This window comes from Eumetopias jubatus, unplaced genomic scaffold, assembly GCF_037043125.1.
Source record: "Eumetopias jubatus isolate StellerSeaLion01/CBP00866 unplaced genomic scaffold, mEumJub1_p1.0 scaffold_8, whole genome shotgun sequence".
Lineage (NCBI taxonomy): Eukaryota > Metazoa > Chordata > Mammalia > Carnivora > Otariidae > Eumetopias > Eumetopias jubatus.
The window spans coordinates 78488603-78506661 of record NW_028274814.1 but is presented as its reverse complement, the minus strand read 5'-3'; the positions used below and the strand labels follow the sequence as shown (position 1 = coordinate 78506661).

Sequence of the window (18059 nt, the reverse complement as noted above, 5' to 3'; positions counted from 1 at the left end):
CTCCCTCTCCCCCACTTGTGTTCCCCCTCTCACTGTGTCTCTCTCTGTCAAATAAATAAATAAAATCTTAAAAAAAAATAAAAGAGAAAAGGCTGTTCTACAAAGACAAAAAAAACCATGAAAGAATATGGAGTGTTCAGAGAATAGTGAGCTCTTAGGGGTAGATGGAATGTAGGAAATAGTAGGAAATAAAAATAGAAAGGTGGTCTGAGTTGAGGGAAAGAAGGTCACCTCCTTCCACTGACAGGCACTGTGAATGTGCCAGATTCTAGCCATTAGACCCACAGGGATGGTTACTCACAAGCATTGTGCACCTACTGTGTGTAAATCCCTTTGCTAGGTGTTTGAGATATAGGTGTTTGGGATAAGGCCAAATTTGAAAGATGGGGAGGCACCAGGTTGGAGGTTGGCTGTATAGTGATTTTACATTAGTTTAAGGTAGTCAGCACAATGCAGGTCTGGTCCTCAGCTTCACAAACCTGGAAATGTGAGTTTGTCAGGCTACCCAGAGTAGATCTAGGGACTGACTCATACTAATCAAATTCAGAAGAGAAATGGAACGATTTACCAAGAGGATATACCTTTCAATGACCAAAATATTTATGCCTGTTCATCAGGGCATCACCTTCACAGAATCAAGTTACAAGGGAGACTGATTTTTATATCAGAGAACTCTTTAAAAGAGCCAATGTCCAGAATATCTGCCATGCCTATCAGAGCATCCAAACTGTTTTCTACATAGCAGTCAGGGTGACCTGCTTCTGTTTGTCTTTGTTAGACCTGTGTACAGACCTGTGTGCAGTTTTATTCTATCACAGACACCCCTTATTTCTCTCCTATTCCTCTGTCCTATACACAGCACTCTAATGTGATTGATAGAACTTTTTGACTATGAGTGTGAGCTCATAAAACGTGTAAGATTGTATATTAGTTTCCTATTCCTGCTGTAATAAATTGCTGCAATTTGGGCTTAAAACAATGCCAGTATATTCTCTTATGGTTCTGGAGGTCAAGTCTAAAATCAAGGTGTTGGCACAGCTCTGTTCCTTCTGGAGGCTTCAGGGAAGAGTCCATTTCTTTCCTTTTCCAGCTTCTAGGGGCTGCCAGAATTCCTTGGCCTGTGGCTCCCTCTTCCGTCACTCTAACCTCTGCCTCTGTCATCACATCTACTGCTCACGATGATCTCTTGCTTCTCTCTAATGAGGACCCTCGTGATAACACTGGGTGACACGTATAATCCAGGATGACCTCCCCGTCTCGAGGTCCTTAACCACATCTGCAAAATCCCTTTTGCCATATAAGGTAACACTCACAGATTCATTAAGACATTAAGGCATTAAGACATAGACATCTTTGGGAGTGGGTCATTATTCAACCTACTACAGTTTGTTTAGGATATATGTTTTTAATTTGCATAAGTGGCATTACCATATGATTTTGGTTTTATTTTTCTTCAGCCAACTGTTTCTAGGATCCAACCTTATTGTTGTATTTAATCTAGTTCATTGCTTACAACAACTGCATAGGATTCCATGATAGGCATCCCTCATACTTACTTATCCATTCCCCACTTCTATGAACAATGCTAGAGAATTATCTTCTTGATAATTTGATGTTATACAATGTTCTAATTTTTATAATTCTAATGGGTATTAAGTGGACTCTTGGTTATTTTCTTTCTTTTTTTTTAAAGAGGGAGGGAGTGGGGAGGTGCAGAGGGAGAGGGAGAGAGAGAATTTTTTTTAAAGATTTTATTTATTTATTTGAAAGGGAGAGAGAGGGAGGGAGAGCACAGAAGGAGAGGGAGGAGCAGACTCCCTGCTGAGCAGGGAGTCCGATGCAGGGTTCGATCCCAGGAGCCTGAGATCACAACCTGAGCCGAAGGCAGACGCCCAACCGACTGAGCCACCCAGGCGCCCTGGGAGAGAGAGAATCTTAAGCAGGCTCCACACCCAGCAACAAGTCTGACGCGGGGCTCAATCTCACAACCCTGAGATTATGACCTGAGCCCATATCAATAATTAAAGGCTTAACTGACTGAGCCACCCAGGCGCCCCAGACTCTTGGTTATTTTCAACTGCATTTTTCTGATTACTAGTGAGTTTGAGTGTTACTTCATATTCTTGTTAGCCAATAGAACTTCTTTCTCTGGAAGTGCTTCCTCATGTCATTTGTGCATTTTTTCCTATTGGCTTTCCTGTCTTTATTCTTTTTTTTTTTTTTAAGATTTTATTTATTTGACAGAGAGAGAGAGACAGCGAGAGAGGGAACACAAGCAGGGGGAGTGCGAGAGGGAGAAGCAGGCTTCCCGCGGAGCAGGGAGCCCGATGCGGGGCTCAATCCCAGGACCCCGGGATCATGACCTGAGCCGAAGGCAGACACTTAACGACTGAGCCTCCCAGGCGCCCCGTTTCCTGTCTTTATTCTTGTTGATTTATAAGATTTTACTGTATATTCTGTATATGAATCCCATGTCCACTTTGACACTGCAAATATTTCTTTTACCTACAGAGAAATAGAATTTATTTTCCTTCTTTCCTTTTCTTTCTTCCTTCCTTCCTTCCTTCCTTCCTTCCTTCCTTCCTTCCTTCCTTCCTTCCTTCCTTCCTTCCTTTCTTTCTTTCTTTCTTTCTTTCTTTCTTTCTTTCTTTCTTTCTTTCTTTCTTTCTTTCTTTCTTTCTCATAAATAATCTCTATGCCCAATGTGGGGCTCAAACTCAGAACCCCAAGATCAAGAGTTGCATGCTCCACTGACTAAGCCATTCAGGATTATCAATCCTTAATTGATTTTCCATCTGGAAATTGTAATGAACTCTTTCCTTTGTTTTCCTAGTTTTTCTACTGATTCTCTTGGGTTTTCTATAGCGATAATTATATCTTCTGCAAATGAAAAGTTACATACATTCCCTTTCAATCTTTACACCTTGCTGGGTTTTTGTTGTTGTTGTTGTTGTTATTTTGTTTGTTTGATTTTTTTCTTACATCATTACAAAACTTTCAATATTATATTAACATAGTAGCAGCACCAGGGGCAACCCTGAACCCTGAAGTGGGAAACCATCTAAAGTTTTTCTCATTTTCACCTTTTTTTTGATGAAACAATCTCAAACTTACAGAAAATTTTCATGGCTAGTACACAAAACTTTTTCTCAACTATTTAAGAGTAAGTTACCACTATGTTGCCCCATCTCCATCCAATGCTTTAGTGTATTTTTCTTGCTAACCAGAACATTCTCCTACATAACCACAATACAACCATCAAAATCAGGAAAAGAATACTGATACATTCTTTCTGTCTAACCTTCAGACCCCATTCAAGTTTCACCAGTCTTCTTCTTTTTATTTTTTTAAAGATTTATTTATTTTAGAGGGGTGGGGGAGGGGCAGAGAGAGAGCATCTCAAGCAGACTCCTTGCTGAGTGCGGAGCCTGATGCTTTGGCTCAATGCAGGGCTGGATGCAGGGCTCAATCTCACCACCCTGAGATCATGACCTGAGTAGAAATCAAAAGTCGGACGCTTAATGGATTGAGCCACCCAGGCGCCCCCGTTTCGCCAGTCTTCTAAGTGATATCTTTTATAGCAAAAGGACCCAGCCCAGAAGCAGGTGTTGCATTTGGTTGTCTCCTTCAATCTGGAACAGTCCTTCATTCTTGAATTTCATGATCTTGATGCGTTTGAGGATTACAGGTCCTTTATTTGCAGATTGCCCCTCAATTTGGGTTTGTCTGCTGTCCCTCGTGACTAGACTCAGGGCACGCATCTCTGGCAGGACCGTCGTGGAAATGATGCTGTTTTCTTTCTACTGCATCCTACCAGGTGGTGTGCACCTCCGTATGTCCTATTACTTTGATTACTTCATTAAAGTAAGACCAGCTTTCTCTGCTTTAAATCACTCTTTCCCCTTGTAATTTTTATTTTGTGTGAGTGAGTATGTTGAGATTATGTAAATATTCCATTCCTCATCCAACTTTCACTTTACTTAATTACATCAGTATGGACTCATACTTTCCTGTTATATTCAGTGGATTACTACCCAGTTACTAATATTGTTTCTTTTACACTCAGGTTGACTCTGATTTGGTCAGTTGGGGCCCTTTCGAGTCATCTTCTGTGTCCTGTCAGCTTGGCTACATCTTTTTAGCATTTATCAGTTTTTAGCATTTCTTCTCTTTCTAGCATAGCAACAAGTTTCACGCTCAAATTATACTTTCCCTACATCAGCTCTGGAATCAGCCATTTCTCCAAGGAGCTCTGGTTCCTTTTACTGGAGTAAGTTATTTAGAAACCAAGAGCTGATCCAAATGAGTCGAAAGCTTATGTCTACATAACAACCCGCACATGAGTGTTTTTAGTAGCTTTATTCATAATTGCCGAAACTTGGAAGCAACCAAGATGTCTTTCAATAGCTAAATGGATAAACAAACTGGTATGGCCATACAATAGAATATTATTTGGTGATAAAAAGAAATGAGCTATTACGCCAACAAAAGGAATCTTAAATTCATATTGCTAAGTGAAAGAAGCCAATCTCAAAAGGCTATATGCTATATGATTCCAATTATATGAAATTCTGAAAAAGGCAAGAGGTAGCAGGAAGGAAAGTTGCCAAGGGGTAGGGGAGAGGGAGGGATCAACAGGCAGGGCACAGAGAATTTTTAGGGAAGGGAAACTGTCTGTATGATACGGTAATAGTGAACACATGACATTATGCATTTGGCAACACCCAGAGAACTGTCCAACACAAAAAGTGATCTTCAATGTAAACTATGGACATTAGTTAATAATAATGTATCATTAGTTCATCAATTGTTTTTTTAAGATTTTTAAAAATTTATTTATTTGACAGAGAGAGAGATATAGCCAGAGAGGGAACACAAATAGGGGGAGTGGGAGAGGGAGAAACAGGCTTCCCGCTGAGCAAGAAGCCTGATGTGGGGCTCGATCCCAGGACCCTGGGATCATGACCCGAGCTAAAGGCAGACGTTTAATGACTGAGCCACCCAGGCGCCCCTAGTTCATCAATTGTAATAAATGTATCACACCGATACAAAATGTTAACTATATGGGGAATCCTTTCCCTCTTAGGGTGGCAGAGGGAAAGTATTTGGAAACCTCTGTACTTTCTCTTCAATTTTTCTATAAATCTAAAAACGCTCTAATAAATAAAGCCTATTAAAAATAATGAAAAGAAAAGAGGGGTGCCTGGGTAGCTCTGTCATTAGCTCAGTCAGTTAAGTGTCTGCTTTTGGCTCAGGTCATGATCCCATGGTCCAGGGATCGAGCCCCGCATTGGGCTCCTTGCTCAGTGGGGAGCCTGCTTCTCCCTCTGCCTGCCACCCCCCCCCCCGCTGCACTCTCTCTCTCTGACAAATAAATAAATAAATAAAATGTTAAAAAAGAAAAAAAGAAAGAAGAGAAAAGAAAAAAAAGAAATAAAATGAAAAGGAAAGAAAAGAAAAGTAACCAAGAGCTGGACACTAACTCTGCTCATTGCCATTAGCGTATTGGTGTCCCAGTTCCTCTCAGTGAACAGATCTAGGGAATATAGTCTACACACACAAATATAGTCTATATGCACACATATGCATGAACACACCACATTTACATCTCTCTTTCTATATCTAAATATATTGAAAACCATGAGGTCAAGACTGGCCTTTATAAACCATGTTTAAAATAGTTCAGTTTTTTGGGGCACCTGGATAGCTCTGTCATTAAGCGTCTGCCTTCGGCTCAGGTCATGATCCCAGGGTCCTGGGATTGAGCCCCGCATCTGCTTCCCCGCTTGGCAGGAAGCCTGCTTCTCCCTCTCCCACTCCCCCTGCTTGTGTTCCCTCTCTCACTGTGTCTCTCTCTGTCAAATAAATAAATAAAATCTTTAAAAAAATAAAAAATAAATAAAATAGTTCAGTTTTTCTACTGTCTTTAGCAAATATCTTAGGAACTTCCCAAATTAATATAGGCTCTCTTCTCTTTGCCAGATCCAGTTAATGAATTGAGATGGAAAATTCAGCAATAAAAAAAAAGACTGAGATCAGCCAAAAAGGGTTTTTCTATAATTCTTTTGTTTTAAAATTCATATACGCAGATGTTAATAATCAGACCTAACCTAGAGTGCTTTCTTTAACCCTCTGCTGATGAGGTTTATTTTCTCATTTCAAATATTTGAGAGTCATTTGCCTTTTTTTTTTAAAAGATTTTATTTATTTATTTGACAGAGAGAGACACAGTGAGAGAGGGAACACAAGCAGGGGGAGTGAGAGAGGGACAAGCCGGCTTCCCGCTGAGCAGGGAGCCCGATGCGGGGGGCTCGATCCCAGGACCCTGGGATCATGACCTGAGCCAAAGGCAGACGCTTAATGACTGAGCCACCCAGGAGCCCCGAGACTCATTTGCCTTAAAAGGTGTAGCAAAGAGAGCTTCATTTATGGTCAGGTTCTGTGGATGTGGCCTGGTAACTGTTTCCTAGAAGAAACGTGTCAGTATTCCCCTTGTAGAATCTTTCCCAATGCACAAATGACTGACAACGCTGACAACCAATTGCAGTTTTTCTTTTCTTATTTGAGGTATTAAGAAGCAAGCATTTTCTAGTTCCTAACAAACTTTTTTTCTTTTAAAGATTTTATTTATTTATTTGAGAGAGAGAGAGCACAAGCAGGGGGAGGGGCGGACGGAGAAGCAGGCTTCCCGCTGAGCAGGGAGCCCGATGCGGGACCGATCCCAGGACTCTGGGATCATGACCTGAGCTGAAGGCAGACGCTTAACCGGCTGAGCCACCCAGGCACCCCACTGACAAACTTTTAAAGTAGCAAGCATATGCGGCCCCTGGGTGGCTCTGTTGGTTAAGTGTCTGCCTTTGGTTCAGGTCATGATCCAGGGGTCCTGAGATCATTCCGCATGGGCTCATTGCTCAAGGGGGAGTCTGCTTGTCCCTCTTCTCCTACTCCTCCCCCAGCTTGTGTTCTCTCTCTCTCTCAAATAAATAAATAAAATCTTTTTAAAAAATAAAAAAGTAGCAAGCATACAACTCTGAGCAAACAGATATAAGAATTTTGTTGTGTGGGGGCACCTGGGTGGCTCAGATGGTTAAGCTTCTGCCTTCGGCTCAGGTCATGATCTTCAGGTCCTGGAATTCAGCCTCATGTTGGGCTCCAGCTCAGCAGGGAGTCTGCCTCTCCCTCTGTTTGTGCTCTCTCTGTCTCTCTCTGTCTCTCAAATGAATAAATAAAATCTTTTTAAAAAAGAATTTTGTTGTGTGCTATAAAATGTATAAATTATCTCTTGGACTAGAGAGACCTTAATCTAGTAACCATAGTGATAACTTGTCAATTCCATTTCTTCTTGAGAAAAAGAAACATTGTAACATCACTCATTTTAAAGAGTCCTTTGCAGTTGCAGTCAGAATCCACCAGATCTCCCAGAGTATTGTGGCTTCCAAGGCCCTGCATGATGTCCTCCCGTGCCTCCTCTCCATATGGCTGGGTCAGTTAGGATAAACCCCATTCAACAGTGGCTTAAATGAGATACAGATTTACTTATTTATATTTTACTTAAAAATCCAATAGAACACTGTGGTACAGGATGATGATGGGGGTTGTATGTGTGTGGGGACAGGGAGTGCTATGAACTGAATTGTGTCGTGCCCCACCACCCTGCCAAATTCCTATGTTGAAGGCCTTGCCCCAAAGTGATGGTATTTGGAGATGGGGTCTTTGGGAGATCATTAGGTTTACATGAAGTCATAAGGATGGGGTCCTCATGGAGGGATTAGGGCCCTTGTAAGAAGAGCCACCAAAGAACTTGCTCCCCACCACCCCCATGTGAGGACACACTGAGAAGGTAGCTGTCTACATCCAGGAAAAGAACCGTAATCAGAAATCAACCACGATGGCACCTTGAACTTGGACTTCTCACCTCTGGACCGGTATTGTTTAAGCCACCCAGTCTATAGTACTTTGTTATGGTAGCGTGAGTTGATTAAGTCAGGAGGGTAATGAGAGCTCTCGATACTTTCTACTCAGTTTGCCATGAACCTGACACTACTCTAAAAAATAACAATGATTAATAATAATTTTACAATTCCAGTAGTATGCCGTCCAGGGCTAGTATGGCAGCTTCTTCCAGCTTACTACTCTGTCATCTCCAGGGTATGGCCCTCGTCCTCAGGCTCCGGGTGGCAGCATGTGAGCAAGAGACAACGGGCTGGAGGAAGGAACAAAGAAGAGGGGGAACTGGGCTCTCGCCAGCGAACCCTTAAGGAAGAGGGGGTACAGTTTGCCACGTGATACTTATGCTTGCATCCTATTGGCCAGAACTTAGTCACATGGCCATCCTAGCTTTCCGGGAAGCTAGGAAATACGGTCCTTATTCTCAGCAGCAATATGCCAGCTGATCTTTTTATGACTGTGCTGGAAGGGAAAACAAATTTTAGAGCACAGGTAGCAGTATCAGCCTCCACTAGCTTTTCTTTAGTTCCTCGAACATTGAGAGCTCTGTCTGGACACTTAGGGCATCTTCCCGGGCTGGCTGACTCCTTCCCAACCTCAGCACAGAGTCCATCGTCCAAAGCTAAGCCACCTGGGTTCAAACCCCATCTCCTCCTTTCCAGTTCTGTGAACTTGGAGCAGGTTGCTTCATCTATAAATTTCCTCACCTATGAAATGTGGATAATATTGTATCTGTCTAATAGATTGTTCTGAGGATTAAATGAGTTAATTCTCGAAAAGTAATTTATTGAGTAAGCACTCAATAAATGTCAGCTCCTATCATTTTTAACCATTATTGGGATTCTATTTTTCCCTCTTACTTCCTCAGAAAGATCTTCCCTATTATTCCTTTCACTGTTATTCTCTCTCACAATGCCTTGTTCTTTTCCTTCATGGCATTTCCAGTTTCTAATTATATATTTAATTGCCTGCTTACTATTATCAGTCTTTTCCACTGAACTGTAACTTCCACGAGCGAACAGTTTATTTTGGTCGTCTTTGTACCCACAGGGCAACCTTGTCCCATACCTGGCATATGACCTGATACAGAGCAGGTGCGCAACAAATATTTGCAGAAATGATGACTGGATAGATAGACAGATGGAGGACAGGCAGGTAGCTCTAAGCATCCACACAAGATGACCCTTATGGCTTTTGTTTTTGTCTTATCTTGAAAATATTTTGATTTTATAATTATTATTTATTTAGATTTAATAAGTTTTAGTACTTTTTCTTTTTATTACCCTTGCTTCTCATATCCCACCACTTTTTTCCATGACTACTTTTTCCTACTTTTTCATTTTTTGTTGTTGTTTAGTTTTTATGTCATAATCATAAACTAACTCTGCAATCCAGCTAGACTTGGAAGGGAGCAAGGAAAATATGGAGCCCACAGAACTGCAGCGAGAGCATGAGGATTATAGGATACTTTGAGCAGATAAGGGTGAAGGGGTGCTCTCCTGAGCTACAGAAGGAATAGTCTGGTAGTTAAGATAAACACAAGTCAGATTTATTAGATTTGTCCGCAGTTAGCAATGGTGATTTTTTTTGCTGGTCTTGCCATTCCTGGACCCAAAGTGCTCCATGGCTTCCATAATATTCACGTCGTCCTTTACCTTGCCAAAGACCACATGCTTGCTGGGTAACCACTCAGTGTTGGCAGTGCAGATGAAACGCTGGGAACAATTTGTGTCGGATCCAGCAGGTGTCATGGACAAGATGCCAGGCCCTGAGCGCTTCAGGATGAAATTTTCATCCTCAGATTTCTCCTCATAGTTGGCCTTGCCACCAGTGCCACGATGGAGTGTGACATCACCACCGTGGCACAGAAATCCCCGAATAATTCTGTGAAACCAGGGACCTTTAGAACCAAATCCTTTCTCCCCAGTGATCAGAGCACAAAAGTCTTCTGCTGTCTTGGGAACTTTGTCTGCAAACAGCTGGAAAGAAACGAAGCTCAGGGGCCTGTGGCGCAGGGCGATGTGGAAGAAGACGGTGGGTTTGACCATGGCCAGCCTGTGTGGGTGCTCAGGGCTGCGGTGTCTGCCCTACTGTTTCGTTTTTTAACTTCTTATCTGGAGTATCTCCTCTAAAGATTCTATCAGAGAGAATCTGTGGGTGATAAAATTCCGAATTCTTTGTCTTAAAATTTCATCAAATCATTGATACTTTGAAGATAGAATTCTAGGTTTGAGACAATTTCTCAGTGTGTTTGCAATATTTCTCTGTCATCTTCTTGTAGCTTGTGTTTCTGGTGAGAAGTCTGATGTCGCCATGATCCTTATTCCCTTGTAGGCATTCTCTGTGAGCTTTTGGAATTTCCTCTTTATTGTTGATGTCCTGAGACTTAAAATGCAGATTCCGATTCAGTGGGGCTGGAGTGGGTCTGAGAGTCCTGAAATCTAACAGTAACATGTCCTGGTTGTGTTTTGATTTATCCAAAGGAGCACTTGAAGGGCTTTGCAATTACACCTATCTTTTGCATTGGAGAATTTTTATTAAAGTCTGGTTCATGGCTTGGCAGCACTGCCCACCCAGACCCACTGAATCAGAATCTGCATTCTGATAAGATCCTCACACGATTTGTATACATGCTGAAGTTTGGGAAGTACTAGTTTATTTTATTCTCTCCCACTCAAACTCCTGTTGGACAGATTTAGGCATTTGTGCATCTATTATCCATTTTTTGACTTTTCTTTTATATTTTCCATTTATCCCTTTGTAAATATTGGAGCAATGCACCCCTAATTTAATCTTCAATAGGAGAATTCTAGAATTCTTCAGATGATCTGGGTTTATACATATGTGTATATACAGCTGGCCCTCGAACAACATGGATTTGAACTGTGCGAGTCCACTTATACATGGATTTTTTTCAATAAAAACAGTACAGTACTGGGGCACCTGGGTGGCTCAGCTGGTTGAGCATCTGCCTTCGGCTCAGGTCATGATCTCAGGGTGCTGGGATCGAGTCCACACTGGGCTCCCTGCTCAGCGGAGAGCCTGCTTCTCCCTCTGCTTCTGCCTGCTGCTCCCCCTGCTCGTGCTCTCTCTTTCTCCTGTCAAATAAATACATAAAATCTTTAAAAAAAAAAACACACAACAGTACAGTACTATAAATGCATTTTCTTGTCCTTACGGTTTCCTTAATAACCTTTTCTTTTCTCTGGCTTACTTTATTGTGAGAATACAATCTATGATAATATATATAAAGCAATACATACAAACTATGTATTAATTGACTGTTTATATTATCAGCAAGGCTTCCGGTCAACAGCAGGCTCTTAATAGTTAGGTTTTTGGAGAGTCAAAAGTTATACATGGATTTTTGACTGTGTGGGATCAACACTGTGTGTGTGCATGTGTATATCTATATATATATTTAATTTTCTGCATATCATAGTGTTTTGACATCCTAAAAAAGAAATCAAAAAACATAAAACTAAAAATAAATAAATAAATAAATAACATAAAACTAGAAAGAGGCTGCCTTTCCAGGGCTAGCTGGCTCTTAACAGCTAGCAGAGGACTCAGCCAGGAGCATGCCTTCAATATGCAAACTAACCAACTCAGAGCCCTGCCTCTTCTATCTGGCTCCTACACCCCAGGAATATATATATATTCCTCTGTCCCTTTTGTGGTGTATATAAGGGCTCCTTTCCTTTTTATAGCTGAATACTAGTCCATCGTGTGGATAGACCACATTTTGTTTATACATTCATCCACTGATGAACATTCTCATTTTTTTCCCACCATTTGCGCTTATGAATGGTGCTGCTATGAACACACATGTTCAGTTATTTGTTGGAGTACTGGCTTTCATTCTTTGGGGACTTCTGGGACTATACTGAGAACAATAAAACAGGACCTTTGGGGGGGGAAAAGAATTACCTTGATTTCTGGATTTCTGGACCACTAAGAATGCTTTCTGTTTGTTTGTTTTAGGGTGTGGCTAAGTATTTGTTAATTTGTTGATACATGTTTTCTGTCATTTCTAGGGATTTGGATGTTCGATGGTCAGTTTTATGTGTTGACCTGGCTGGGCTACAGTCCCCAAACACGAAGGTAGGCGTTGTTGTGAAGGTTTATAGATGTGATTACAATCCACAATCAGGGAATTTGCAGGGAGATTATCCTGGATCGGCTGGGTGAGCCTGATTGGATCCGCTGAAAGGCCTTCCGGGGAGGAGCTGGGGCTTCCTTGACCAACAGGGGGCTCCACCTGTGGGCAGCAGTTTCCACCTGTGCAGGACGCTGGCGGCCCACTCTGCCTCCTGGCCTGCCCTCCAGGGTTTGAACTTGCCCAGCAATCCCCCACAGTCGTGTGATCTAGTTCCCTGCAATAGATCTCTTAACACATATCTCCTGCTGGTTCTGCTTCTCCGGGTGAACTCTGACCGATGCAGGTTTTGGTACCGGGAAATGGGTGCTGTTGTAACAAATACCTGAAAATGTGGACGTGGCTTTGGAATTAGGTAACGGGTAGAGTCTGGAATAACTTTGAGGAGGATGATAGGAAAAGCCTACCTAGCTTGCCTTGAAGAGACTGTTAGTAGAAATAGGAATGTTACAGTTTGCTAGTGAGGGCTCGGAGGGGAGTGAGGAAGCACCGTGCAGAATACCTAAATCCCCACAGACAGTTGGGAGAAATATGGACGTTAAAGGTGCTGCTGGCATCAAGGACTCAGAAGGAAATGAGGAATATGTTATTGATAGATGGAGGGAAGGAGATATTTTTTATATAGTAGCAGAAAGCTTAGCAGAATTGTGTTTTACAGTTATGTGGAAAGCAGAATTTGTGAGGGTGAACGGGGGTATTTATCTGAGTTGCCGGGTGTTGAAGGTGTGGCCTGATTTTTTTTTTCTTGCTTGTTTATAGTAAAATATGAGAGGAAAGAGGCAGAAAAGGCATCAGAACTTGTTATTTTAGAAATTTTCATCCCACCCAGATTGCAAACAATGCTAAAATTAGGCCATTTGCTGTCAGGAAAGTGTGCTCTGAGGAGAAATTTGAGGATGTACCTGGACAATCTTTTGCTAGTGCCTAGGAAGGATCAGAGGTCAGAGTACTCAATCGCATGAAGGCCCCTTTGGAGGGATCAGCCATGTGACCCATGGATTTCCTCAGTCATGTCAGCAGAAACCAAGCAGAGAAATGGCATTGTCTAAAAAGATCTGTGGAGGCGCCTCTTGTCTACTGGAGTAAATCCCAGAGCCATATACAGGAGACCCACATGGTTCCTGAGAATGTCTTGCAAACAGAGACCCTACCAGTTTGTCCTGAAAGAGCCAGACAAAGGGTAAAATGGAAGAAAGCTGTTAGACGCCCCCCACCCCAGACTGTACACCCGGGAAACGAATAGCTGAAAACACACAAGAGAGAGGAAGGCTGATTCCCAGGCCAGACAGTGAGGCCGGGAAGCGGGGCCAGGAGCCACAGAAGAGCATGCCTAGGCCTTGCAACCTTATGTGGTTTTGCCAGGTGGATTTTGAATTTGCTCTGCAACCCCCTTTTTCCTTTCCAGTTCTCCCCTTCTGGATGGGAATGTCTGTAGCTGTTACCTTCTGCCTGTCCCACCGTTGTATCTTAGGAACAGATAACTTGTTTTCTAGTGTCACAAGTCCACGGAGGGAGAGGAGATTCCCCGCTCCCCAGGATCCATTATACCCAGAGCCTCACCCACACCTAATGTAGGTGGTTTAAGTGATGAGATTTGAGACTTCTGAGCTGATGACATCTAGATGAGAGTTTGCCCTTCAGCTGATGCTGTAATGGGTTGAGACTTTGGGGGACCCTGAAATGGGGTGAATATATTTTGTAGATGAGACCAACATGCATCTTTGGACACCAGAGGGCAGAACTGTGGTGAGTGTAACAATGCCTTCCCTTGTCCGCATCCCAATGCCCAGAACCTGTGGCTATTTTCTTACATGGCAAAGGGACGTTAATGGCATAAATTAAAGGTTTTGAGATGGGGAGATTAAGCTGGATTGTCTAAATGTGTCCAATGTAATGACAAGGATCCTCACCAGAGGCAAGCAGAGATCAGTGATGGGGTCCCTGGCTTTGAAGATGGAAAAGGTCACAGGCCACTGAATGTGGACAGTCTTTAGAAGTTGAATAAGGCTTCTCCAGAGCTTCTAGCAGGAACATAGATCTGTCATCCCATTTTAGACTTCTAACTGCCAGCACTGGAAGATAATAAATTTGTTGTTTTAAGCCACTATGTTCGTGGTAATTTGTTGCAACAGTAATAGGAAATAAATACAGTATGAAGAGAAGCTGCAGGACATGCTCAAGCTATCCTCTTGAAACGGAAAAAAACCTCTGATGTTTATACTGTGGAAGAATAACTCAACTGCAATCCTTGGTTTATAATTTATGATTGTCCCAGGCCACCTTGCTCAGGGAAGCCATCTGGGAGGCCATATTCTGAACCATGTCCCCTCATTCTCCTGCCTACGGGATAGCTAAGACCACTCAACCCTGCATGAATCATCTCATTTATTCTTCACAATAATCCTGTGAAGTAGCTTGTTACAATTGTCTCCATTTTACAGATGAGGAAATTGAGGCAAAGAGAGGCCAAGTATCTTTCCCAGAGAAAGATACTAGATAGATCTTTCATGTATCTAGTGAGTAAAGATCCAAGATTTAAATGCAGATTCTTAATCACCATGCTATCTGTTAAAATTAAAACGGTACTTTCCACATTCTTTGATGAGTTTAAAAAAACATTTGCTGAAAATGTGGGATTATGTAACAAAACAGGTTTAGGAACAAATACAGCCAACAATGGTTCCACATTTATCAACATTTGTTAATCGGTGGGAGCGGAAGTGCACAGGGGGCGAAAGCAGCCTGTCAGCCCCAAGAGCTCAGTGTTTTGGACATGTGTTGGTCTGTTTTACAGAGGAAATGGGAAATGTCAATTAATCTGCTAAGGCTAGTAAAGTGGGCATCTTCTGTGAAAGGAAATGAAAGCAGAACCAAAGAAAGCCCTAGAAGTCAGCAGGCAATGGCTATTAGACCCTGGAAGCCAGAGGACCATTGAAGCCATAAGTGAGAAGGACTATGAGGGCGCCTGGGTGGCTCAGTCGGTTAAGCGACTGCCTTCGGCTCAGGTCATGATCCCAGGGTCCTGGGATCAAGTCCCGCATCGGGCTCCCTGCTCAGCAGGGAGTCCAACCCTCTTCCCTCTCGTGCTCTCTCTCATTCTCTCTCTCTCAAATAAATAAATAAAATCTTTAAAAAAAAAAGTGAGAAGGACTGTGAGAAGCAAAGGCCAGGGTGGGGGATGAGGGCATTTGCTCATGGTGACAGGAGCCATAGAAGCAGTAGAAGCCTCCATCAGGGAGCAGTGTGCGTCTGCAGCTGAGGGGCCTTTCTGTCACTTCTCAGGCTCGGTGGGGCCTGGGGGGCCACAGAGTCCGTTCTTCCTAGGAGGCCAGGTCACCCACCCGTTTCTGGGTTCCTGGAAGCCATTCCCACTCCACCCCAGGCAGCTGCAATTCTCAGTCCCCTTACTTCCGGGTGTAAGCTCACAATTCACTCCCCTTTGCCTGAGATGTCTGATTAGTCTCTGTTCTTTGCAATGCAGATAATGAGCTCCTTCCACCCACTGCAGGTGGCCCCTAAGGAATCATCCCTGCTACAATAGTGGGCACCTCCCCGGGGTCCAGGACACCTGCCCACATACCCACCACATCCGGTTCCTTCTAGGAACTACTAAATAAACATGGCCACCTCCTTGCTTTTGAGATGACCTTCTTATAGATGTCACGGGAACTATCTCCGTGCTTCCAGCAAGCTGAGTACAATGAAATCAATGTGGTATAAGCTTTCTTAATTACAATCAAATCCCAGCCCTGTCTTCCTGAGGTTAACATCTGATCCCCCTTGGTTAGAATTGGATTTGAAGTTTTCCTAAAACTCTTCAATCATAGCCAAGTCTGAGTTTGTGTCATTTCAACAGATGGCTGGATCCACCCATGACAATTTGATTCTTTCTAATTCTCCCCAGCATTTTAACATGTTCAAGTATGGGTTTTTTCTCAATTTTTTTTTTTGCCACAATCCAAGATAAAAAAAATGTATTTTATATGACAAGCCAATACACATGTATATAAATACATTGAAAGGTTTCACCATACCCTAACACTTTCTATTCTTTTTTTTTTTAAGATTTATTTATTTAACAGAGAGAGACACAGCGAGAGAGGGAACACAAGCAGGGGGAGTGGGAGAGGGAGAAGCAGGCTTCCCGCCAAGCAGGGAGCCCGATGCGGGGCTCCATCCCAGGACCCCGGGATCATGACCTGAGCCGAAGGTAGACGCTTAACGACTGAGCTACTCAGGTGCCCCTCTTTTTCTTTTTAAATGTTGGTGTTGACCCAGTAATTTATATCACAATGTTTCATGACCCACTGTTTGAAAATTACTGGTCTGGTTTCGCCTTTCTCCAAAATTTCACTTCTTAAATGCAGGTCTTCCTTTGCTCTGGTTCTTTCTTTTCTTTCCTCAAGTATCTCGAGAGAGTAGTCAGCTCTCCACTGCCTCACCTGGGTTCACTCTTCAAGTGGCCGTGTTTTGTCTCTGGCCCCGCCCTGCGCTGAGGGGCCCTCCCTTAGGTCTGTAACATCTTCCCTGCTGATAGAGCCCAGATTTTCTGTTATCCAACCCCATGCTCCCTACATCCTCCGGTGTACTCATCTCTTGCCTTCCCAAGGCCACACCAAAGCTTTTGTCTGTTTTTCTGTAGTAATATTTCTCCTGTGAGGTAATAAGTGCCACTGAATGAAAGGGAGAGAAAGCAAGAGGTATAAACAACGTGTGTATATGTGCGCCTGTGTGTGGAGGGCAATGGCGGTGGGAAGCCTGCACAATATTTGCAATGGACACTGTGGTTGATTCTCAGCACCCACTCCATATCAGATGATTAGCCCAAGCCGGTCAGTAGCTTTCCCTGGCAACTGTTACTACTCCAGGATTGGGCACACCAATGGCCTTAGCTGGACAGTCTAAAGGAAAGGACTTGTATCTCATACCCGGGAGGAGGTTTTTCTTTTTCCTCCACTGGATGTGAAGAGGGAAGCATCACCCAGTAGCTGCTGGCAGCCATCTTGGGACCATGAGGAGAACTATCCCAAGGACAAAGCTTCAAGGAGGAAGGCTGAGTAGAACCTTGGACAGAATCTAAGTCCTTGATGACATCATTGAACTACTGAAAAAACAGCCCTCAGAGCCTGCCTACCTCTGGCTCCTTGTTACATGAGCTATTTCTTTCTTTTTCTTTTTTCCTTTTTTTTTTTAAGATTTTATTTATTTATTTGACAGAGAGAGAGAGAGAGAGACAGCGAGAGAGGGAACACAAGCAGGGGGAGTGGGAGAGGGAGAAGCAGGCTTCCCGCCGAGCAGGGAGCCCAACGTGGGGCTCGATCCCTGGACCCTTGGATCATGACCTGAGCCAAAGGCAGACGCTTAACGACTGAGCCACCCAGGCGCCCCGATTTCTTTCTTTTTCTTAAAAAATGAGGTATTATGTTACTTGCAGCAGATAGCATCCTGATAGAGTCAGTATCTCAAAATATCCCATCACACCTGAACTCCTGACCTCTGGATCCACCCGCCTGCCAGTCTTCCTCTTGGCTGCTCCGTAACATCTCACACTCAGTAGGGCCTAAAACGGACTGTTGTCTGGGCCCCCTCCTCCCCCTCCTCTCGTCTTCCTTGTTTCTGTGGAAGATCCACCATCTGCCTGACTCAAGCCAAAACCTTCAGTCATCTCTGCTATTTATTTCCCTCCTGTCCCCAGTGGCAATGTTTCCTCGGGTGTAGCAGAGTCCCTCCACCCTGAATATTTCTCAAATCCACCCACTTCTCTGCTCACTATCACCTCTTGCCTGTTCCCCTGCAACAGCCTCTGACCTGGTTCTCCGCCTCCTAATGGCTTCTGCACACCACAGCCAGAGTGATCTTTCTAAAATGCAAATCTGAATGCCTCACCCTCCTGATGAAACCATCTTTTTTCCCTTTTCCTCAGGGTGCATTCGGAGAAAGCCTTCATATGACA

General features: G+C 43.3%; 1 pseudogene; it reads right to left on the bottom strand.

Moving 5' to 3' along the window:
• Positions 1–9499: 9499 nt before the first annotated feature.
• Positions 9500–9995, bottom strand: LOC114225747 (peptidyl-prolyl cis-trans isomerase A pseudogene; annotated as a pseudogene).
• Positions 9996–18059: the final 8064 nt, after the last annotated feature.